The sequence below is a fragment of the Kryptolebias marmoratus genome, linkage group LG1, assembly GCF_001649575.2.
Source record: "Kryptolebias marmoratus isolate JLee-2015 linkage group LG1, ASM164957v2, whole genome shotgun sequence".
NCBI lineage: Eukaryota > Metazoa > Chordata > Actinopteri > Cyprinodontiformes > Rivulidae > Kryptolebias > Kryptolebias marmoratus.
In genome coordinates this window covers 32,207,562-32,217,410 of record NC_051430.1, presented here as the reverse complement: position 1 = coordinate 32,217,410, position 9,849 = coordinate 32,207,562, and positions in this window count along the sequence as shown.

The window sequence follows — 9,849 nt, the reverse complement described above, 5'->3', positions numbered from 1 at the left end:
TCTGTGTGTGTGTGTGTGTCTCCGTCTGTCTCTGTCTTCCTATTGGACAACACCGGAAGCAATTTACTCCGCCTCCAGCCAATAGATGAATGCTGCTGCATTTTCTCCATGACTGTTAACCAGCTGCAGTGTTGTGGCGCTCTGTTAGCACAATATCTCCTAAACCACTTGACAGATTGGAGTGAAACTCACAAAACAATGTTGGGTTGATGTCTACAAGCAACCTTAGCAAACACAAAAATGGCCATTCCTTAGCTGATGTTAGAAATATTTAGCTTAAAGCTAGCCGGCTCCCGACTGCGCTGGTGTTACAGCCCTCTCCTTCACGAGCTCGTTTCAAAATAAAAGCACCACTCGGGTCTAGGTTTCAGTCACACTTCAAGTTACTTACCAGTGGCTACAAAAGTAAACGCCATCCAGATCTGATGTGGAATTTCAAAATAAAAAACCACCAAAATATATTTTAGGTTGTCTTTTTTCCTAAATTGCCAAGATTATTGCTAAAAAGAAATCCTCTGTTATCAGTGACTTCTCTCACTTCAGATTGACACCTACAGAAGAGACAGTAAATACCATCCAGATTTCTGTGAGCAGCACACACACACACACACTTGTGCATGCATAATCGTGTGTGGATGTGTTTATACTTTTGTTTTTAAACGGATGACCTAAAAGACTTGTGCCACTTTTGTGGAGAGATTGAAAGTGACACGGACGTGAACTGGGTAAGAAATTTTATAGAATTATTCAAAGACTTAGAGTTAGTAAAGGAAGTTAAGTTTTACCTAATTTTTTCTTGCGTAAACAAGCTTTAATAAGATTGTCCAGCAGTTGTAATATAAAGGGAATCTAAAATGATTCATATAAATATTGTCATTGTAAAGACATGTTTTCTTAAAAAAAAGTTTATATTTGTTTCTTTCCTAGATCCAGTGTGACATGTGCCTGAGGTGGTTCCATCAGACGTGTGTGGGAAGCCCAAAGAAACTTATGAGTGCGTTTCCTGTTTGCCCTAAGTTCCAGAGTTTGCTGTGATTGAGTGCATTGTGTGTTTGTCTAAGGTTCCTGAGTTTGCTGTGGTGTGCTAGTAGTTTATGCATGTTGAACAATGTTTAATGTTTAAATTACATTTTGAAAACTATGTTTGACATTTGTCCTTAACATACTTTAATATAAGGTAGCTATGGAAAGATAGTTTCAATCACACAATGAAGTACAAATATTTTGAAAACACAGTAAAAGACTTGCAGGTAAATTAATTTGTTTCCATTTTATGTAGGGGGAACAGATTATTTCAGGCAGCTGGAATATCCATTCTCTTCTCTCCTCCCCCCATAACTTTGGCAAATAAAAAGTAAATGTTTCCAAATTCTCAAACATTATGTGTGATAGCATATTAGGCATTTCCTTAATCCAGTAATCTGTCATATTTTACATTAGAACGGGATTTGCCAAAAAGTCTACACTCTGATCTTTTCAGGAAGTCTCAGCTAACTTCGCTCCTCTTGTATCAGAAATGAAAAATTATAAATGCACACTACGTGTTGGGAACCTGTGTTTGTTGACTGACTTTTATTTGTCAGGCTTAAGAGACAAAAGTTGAAAAAAGATAGATTCTCTTCGCGTTTAAAATAACACAAAACAGCGTAAAAAGACCTCCACACGAGACCTCTTTTATTTTGATAGCTGCCGATTAAACTGAAAGTTACAACATTGACATGATTATATGAGTAGTTTTTACTGAGCGTCAGCACAACAATATTCAAGTAGTGTTGGACCACCACCAGCAGAGGGCGTTAACAGGACAGTTAAACATTAGTGGATTTAAATAACAGGCAAATTGCAATAATTATATACAAGTGTTTTAGAGTCCATTTTTAACCTACATTAAAACCCAGTGTAAATCATGAAAATGAATACATTTTTGGTTTGACAGTGTTGTCCTAGAAAAACTCAAGTCATCCATAAACAGTCCATGAATAAATCCTTAAGAGGAATCCATAACAAAAGGTAACACACAAAATCATGCCGATTTGGTTGCAGGTAAGTGATTAGGGCCCTTCAAATAAAATAAGGTGAAATTAGGAACTCGGGTTTCTTGGCCCCATCTCCTGGCTGAACAGTGGAATTGCAGGAACACAGGCGAGTTTCCTACACCAATATTTTAATTTTGTGGGAAATTGGTGATGAGAAGGTAAGCCACAGGAAAAAAAAAAAAAAAAAAAAAAAAAAACCTCTTTAAACAAAAATCACATGAATTAAACTTTTTCATAGAGTAAAAGGTCAAGAAATGATGATAAACCCTTAGGTGAAAAATGATAAGTTGGTTAAAATCCATATAGGCAAGATGTAATAATAATGATGATATAATTTAATCTACATGAGTTGGGGTCTCCCGACCTAGAGGATGAGACTCCAAACTCTGTCTCATGGCTCCATCCTGTGGCCAAATAAAACTGCAGATAAAATTAAAACTAATGTGAGAAATTCCTTCAGCAGCAGGACCCTCCTATCTTCCCCTAATCCTAACCCCTTAGACCCTAAACACTTAGACAAAAAGACAAGCAAGCAGCAACCATTAAAAGCACAGCACACATTTAAAAGCGAAGCAAAAATTTGAAAGCATAGCGTACATTTAAAAGCATGGAAAGTACTGCAAACAAGCAAGTATTTAAAAGCATGGCTAATATTTAAAAGCATAGCGAGCATTAAAAGCATTAAGAGCAATTAAAAGTACAGCAAAAAATTAAAAGTAAGGCAAACATTTAAAAGCATAGCAAACATTCCAAAGCATTTAAGCATAGTAAACAAGCAAAGATTAAAACAGTGAAACCATTGAAAACAAACAAACGTAAAATCATTTGAAAGCATAGGAACATTATGAGCATAGCGAGAATTTAAATGTAAAAGCATAAAGAACATTTAAAAGCATGTAAAAGCATAGCAAACATCAAAAGGATAAAGAGCATCTGAAAGCATAGCGAGCATTTAAAAGCATCCATTTCAGCAACTTGTCACATTTTTAAACAGTTTCACACTTTCAACAGAGAGAGAGATTAAAATCGCTTCTTACCTTTGTTGCTTCAGAGTCTGAATGAGGAACTGAGCCAGTTCATCATGCATATATACTTCCCTGCCCTCTCTGTGATTGGATGGTGCTGCTGCAAAGGACCTCTGATTTTCTCCACACAGGTGTTGAAAATCATGCCGTTAAAATGTTCTTTTAAAGTCACAAAAGGGGCAGTTGACAAAATGTCACAGTAGGTGGTGGTATGCACCCAGAAGTTGTTTGCGATCCGCCATAATAAGAAAGAAGAAGACAAAATGTCACAAATCATGTTTCATATAGCAGACAATAAATGTAGCAATGAATTTAAAATCCATGTCATAAACCCAAAGTCTACTAACCCCACAAATACCAACCTCTAAGTTGTAAATCTAACCAGATATGTATTAGGCCACAGCCTCACCTCTCAGGTGAGGCTAAAAATGTATCTCAAGTCATTGCTATTCTCCTAAAAGTTTCCTGTCTCTTATATTTTTATTTAGCCATGGCTGTACAGGCCACACGTAGAACTGAACTGAACTGTCTAATTTTATTATAAAAAAGTACAATAGCAATGAAAAAAGGTCAAAATGCAAATAAGTATTGCAGTTTACCTTTTTCCAATAATAACAAAATATCCTAAAACTTTTTGCATTTGATCATCATGGTGCTAATTAGAAAAACTAGAGTTGGGAAGAGTGCAACAGGAAACACCCTCCTTAGGAAACGTTTTTGAGTCTCAGCTGTCTTCTTCTGTAACATCAGAATGTAAGAAAGAAAGAGCAGAGTTTGAAGGTCAAACTGACTGTAGTTGATACGTTAGGTCTGTTTGACACCAACCGAAGTGAAGAGAAGGTGAGACAGGTAGGTAGATGCATCTTTTTGGCGTCTCCTGGTCCTCGTGTTTTCCTGGTTGTAATACAGTTGGGCAGATTCACAGAAGAAGAACAAAAAAACCCCATAAAACTCATTAAAAACTTTGGAGACAAAGCAGGACCCCACACCATGACTTTGTTCACCCATGGAGACGAAGAAGAAGAAGAAAAAAAAACGGTTTGCAGAAATGTATTAATGGGAATCCAGCTCTAAAAAGATTCATCCATGAATGTCTGGGAGGATATCTGACAAATCTCAGGTCAAGGAGCTGTTGGGAAAAATCCACACAATGGTTCAGAAAAATGGAGGAAAACATTTCACAAACTAAATATTCCAAAAGGCTGAGAAAGCTATCAGAGAAAAGATTGAGAAGCTTCAGAAAGAAAATCCAGGTATGGGACTCAAGGAAGCAAGAGCAATGGCAGAAGACAACAATTCATTTATCCAGGCAGTGCAGCAGGGAGGAAACATTTGCAGAAGTTTAAATAAATAAATCCATCAAATCTGTTACGCACAACTCTCGTAATCTGTTAGAACTTGAGCATTCCACAGAAAACATTTTTATTATAATAGTTATGGCCAAGCAGTCCTCCAAGCACATACATGGTTTTATTTTTCCAAATGTAGGTTGCACTTTAAATGTTTTATCAGATCAATAGATACAACAAACAAGAGTTAAAAGTTTCATTGTAAGGTTAGGAACAGATATGTTGTGCAGCTTAAATTATTGACAAAGTGGTGGAAATTGTTTAAAATGTAAAGTGCTTTAGTCATCTTTAATAGTGGTTGTAAGACAACATTACCAAGTTTCAGGTCTTAAGATTTATTGACAGAAAACATTTTTAGAAAACAAGTATGTGGAAGTAAAACATACTGGTGTACTGCCGGTTACAGAGTTTAGAGGAACAGAGACAGGAAAACTGAATTACAAGATTTCTAAAAAAATACTACTTCCCCCTGATAAACTCTGTTGTTTTCAGGTTCAGACCTCAGACTGGTCCTGGTGGGTCAGGAGAGAGTTGGGAAGAGTTCAGCAGAAAACACCATCCTGGGAAAGGAGGAGCTGCTCTGTTCCTCTGACTCTGAGCAGTAAGAAGGTAGAAGTTGATGTTCTGGGTCGTAGAGTCTCTGTGGTTGACACCCCCAGACTCTTCAGCACTTCGTTGTCTGCAGACACGGTGGTCCTCACATCTTCCGCCTCACCCTCCAGCTGGGAAGATTCACCACCCAGGAACAAGGAGGCATGAAAATGCTGCAGAAGATGCTGAGTCCTGATGTCTCCAAACACACTATGATCCTGTTCACCTATGGCAGGGATGGCCAATCCTGGTCCTGGAGGGCCACCATCCTGCATGTTTTACTTGTTTCTTTGCTCCAACACACCTGATTTACATCAATGGGGGATTAACAGGCTTCTCCAGAACAAGAAGAGGTCATTTAACCATCGGATCAGGTGTGTTGGAGCAGAGAAAGAAAGAAAACATGCAGGATAGTGGCCCTTGACGACGAGGATTGGCCACCCCTGACCTATGGAGACAGACTGGAAGATACCAACATGGAGGAATCCATCAGAAAGGACACCAACCTGCAGAATCTGCTGAGGAGCTGCAGAGGGCAGTACCATGTGTTCAACAACAAAAAGATGGAGGACAAAAAGCAGGAAAAGATTGATGAAAGTTCATAGGGAGGAAACTTAATTATCAGAGTTTTATACTGGGATGAATTAAAGCAGACTATGATCAGATTCCTTTCATTATGCAGCAGAGATATGTTGTTTTGTAATTAGTTCAGTGTCCTACACTTTCTAGTTAAGATCTTATAAACTGATTACAGGTAGGTAAAACATAGAGAACAGGTTTAATGAAAACCTCCTGAGATGTTTACAATTGTGTTTGTGACCAGACCTGGCGCCAGAGGGCGGGGCGCCGGAGGGCGGGGCGCCGGAGGGCGGGGCGCCAGAGGGCGGGGGCGGGCCCTCTTCCCCCCAAGACAGATTACAACACCATGTAAATTAGTCGAACCTATGCAAAAATGATGATTAAAAACATGGCCAAAGTGCTCTACATAAAATAGTAAAAAAAAATCACAACAAATTACAAAAGACCATTAATCAAACAAAATTAAAACAAGTAAAAATTTAATAAAACACAAAGTATCAAAACAATGAAACATTTCAAAGATAAGAAACAAAATCTACTTTCATGCTGATTTAAGAGCCAATAGCACAAATATATTAAAATGAAATTTAAAAACATTAAGAATTGGAGCTTGGTTTCATACGTTGGGAACAGAGGATACAGCCACATTTCTCTGTGATCAGCAGAATTTTTATGAAAGACGGTGCACAAGAAAAAGCAAGACAATAAAATTGTTGCCTTGGTAGCTACCTTTTGCTTGGCCTTTGTAAAACTTATTTGATGGCAATGGTCAATTTTGTAGAATTTCACAATGCAATTCTGCCCTTGGCTAATTTTAAAATAATTTATGAATTTGAGCAGAATTTTTTTTTCAGGATTTTATATATATACTTTCAATTGAACAAAAACATTTTCTGCTGAACAGATATACAAATCTGGGAGCTCCAGTATGACAAATTTTCCAATACAACATTTTGAATTTGCTTTCTCCAAATGCATGACTTGTGGAAAACTGTTTGACAGATTAAAATAAGCTATTGCAAAACTTAAAATAATGTTGGTATTTTATAGATTAACAAAATAAAACAACTGAATTATGTGCATTTTCCATAAAAAGATACAAAATGGATTGCAGGTCTTTGGACATTAACAGAAGGATGTGCTGCTTTAAAAAAATGGCACACTAGATTAAAAACTGGTATCTTTAAGGGTCTTAATGAAACCTGCCGAATTGGGATCTTTTTTACAACTCAAGCTGGAGACTGAGGATTGTTTAAAATCAGTTTGTAAACCTGATCCAGTCTAGACTCGTCTTTTTTTTCTTCTGGAAATTGTAAAAGAAACAAATGGGGACGGTATGTGCTCATTGTGCATGTATGTCCAGTGAAACACTACAAAAATCATCCTAATAATAAAAAGATGATTTCAATCTCAAGTCTATTGTAAGAATTATAATGAATTCAGAGACTCCATCTGGATATGAGTGATGTTTTATTCAGACTTTATCTTAAACTAGCTTTAATTCTTTGTTTAGGGTACTTTACCATGAAATAACAAAAAGGAAAACAAGATCAAAGAAATGCACAAGACATGCATTAACATTGTGATTTTTTTCCCCCTCTAACATGGCGATTTAATTAAAAGTATTAACTTCAGTGAAAGATTGTATCTTAAAAACACGATTAGGAACTCATGGCAAATTAATTTCTTTAATTTAGAAAAAGGACAGTAATGTTGAACTTCAGAGCTAATTTGAGAAATATTAAAATTATATTTCCAAATAAAATTCCGTACCTCTACGTAACTGGTTACACCAACTACCAAAAACAGGCTCTATTTACTGATAATAAAAACCAAAAAACATTTACATGTTCTGATTTAACTCATTAACAGGTACATGAACGTCACACAGAGCAGTGATCTACAAGAAATATCAGAACAAACAATTGTTAAAACTGGCAAAAGCTACTGTTGTGAAATGTATACATGATCATACATAATACTTTTTCAAACTGACTTAAATACCATATTCATCTTTTAGAATACATTTTGTGTCACCCTACAGTCTAATGTTTCAAATGATCCACACTGATAGCCATGGAAGCACTTGAGGCGAAGATAAAAAATGTAAGAGGATGTAAAGAAAACAAGGTTTAAAACTGACATTTATGAAGCTAATATAAGAATTCATGTGTTTATGTTTTAACATGGTTTTAAAATACTGTAAAAATAAAAAAATACTCCCAGCTCACCCAATTTTTCCCCATATGGGCGGTTCCACTTTCACTTCAAGCTTGGGTCCTCTACCAGAGTTTTGGGAGCTTGAGGGTTCTGTTCAGTATCTTAGCTGTTCTTCTGGACAGAGATCTCTGAGGTTGTTCCTGGGATCTGTTGGAGCCACTCTTCCAGTTTGGGGTTCTGATGACCACTGGTACCACTGAGGTCTTGACTCTCCACAGCTTCTCTGTTTCCTCTTTCAGCCCTCGGTGTTTCTCCAGCTTCTTGTGCTCCTTCTTCCTGATGTTACAGTTTTTTGGGACTGCTGCATCTATCACCACTGCTTTCTTCTGGATCTTATCTATCATCACAATGTCTGATTGGTTAGCCATCAGCTGGTTGTCAGTCTGGATCTGGAAGTTTCACAGTATCTCCCCTGTGACTGTGGGACTTCCAGTCCAGACTCGGTACAGATGTTCCTGTTCTCTATTCCAGCGGCTTGGTTATGGCGTTCCATTTTATGATTCACCTGCCTGCATCTTCCATCCTGCTGGGATGTGCTGGACTGTCTCAGGGACATCTTTACCCAGCCTCCATCTTTGGTCCTGCCTGGTATGATGGACCCCAGCCTCCATGATTAGTGTCTCTGTCTGTCCTTCAGTCCAGCCCTTTGTAACCATATCAGCCACTTCCTCAGTCTGCCGGTGGTTCATGCCATGCAGGGACTTATCTTTCCATGATGGTTCCTCTTTCTCCTCTTCCACATTATGTTTCTGCTGCCTGAGACATTCTCTGAGCAGATCATCACTGGAGGCTTTCTTCCTGGTGTTCTCCAGGATCTTGGTTGGTTCATCCTGTATAGTAGCTCTGATCCTCCCTCCTTTCTCTTAGTGTTCAGTCTCAGGCTGAAACCCTCCGTGCATTGTGAGGAGCTTTGTGTCTTGATATCAGTGTCAGTATATATATATATTTATGTACACATATATGTTGTAAAGTTCAGACAATATTTTTGTAGCCGATTATTTTTCTTGCCAAGTTACACAGATTTGGAGAATGCAATTGTTCTTGTTTTAGTTTTTAGAAGCAGTTCTGAGCAGTCAGCATCTTTCCTTTATTTTAGCTTGACTGCTTCATGAGAATACATGAGATTCTTCAGTCTGCTGCAGGTAAGATACTGATTGATCAGATTTATACCCCATAATTCCACATGAAAAGAATTTTCCGTTTTATAAAATACACTTTTTTAAACAAAATTTGTTGATAAAAATCTTTCGGTTACAAAGTTATTTTTTACTTTAAGAAAAAAAATTATATTGCTTTTTATCGGACAGCAATATCATAAAAACTAAATTCATATGGGAGCAGGAGTTCTTCTTCTTCACTGACTCAAACTTAATCAAAAGCTTATCTGAGGAGCTATTTCAAGTTTTAAAAATGGAAGAGTTTTATTTATTTATTTACTGAAAACACTCAACCTAAAAATAATTAAACAAATAGATTTATCTTTGATAAATTTAGTTTGGATTACCATGACCTACATAACAAAATTGTTACCAGTATACCACTTACTCAAAATAAATAAAAAAAAATAAAAAGCAGTATTCTGCAGGGGTGACAAACATGAAAACTGTGTTAGTTTATTATAAAATCTATTTTCAGAAGCTCAATATTCACAGGTATTGGAATTAAATTTTATCATTTACATTAAAAAACTCTGATGCTCAAATAATTAATATTTAATTAGTAAAAAGAACGAGAAGAGCTGCTGAAAATTAACAGTCTGGTCCTTTAACATTTCAGTACTGAGAGAGGTCTGAAAACTCTGCCTTGGCTTAAAACCAACACCGGGAGCGCTGAGTAAATTTAATTACCAACTAGTGCTGGGCGATATAACGATCCATATCGTGGGGACGATAGAAAAGTGTCTATCGTGATATATTTTCTTCTATCGTTTCTATCATAATTGTATCAATGATTCATGTAAATATTTCATAACGTAGGCTACGGCGAATGTATTAGTGTTGTCACTTTGCATACATTCAGTTTATAGAAGTGATAAATAATAAGAAAAAA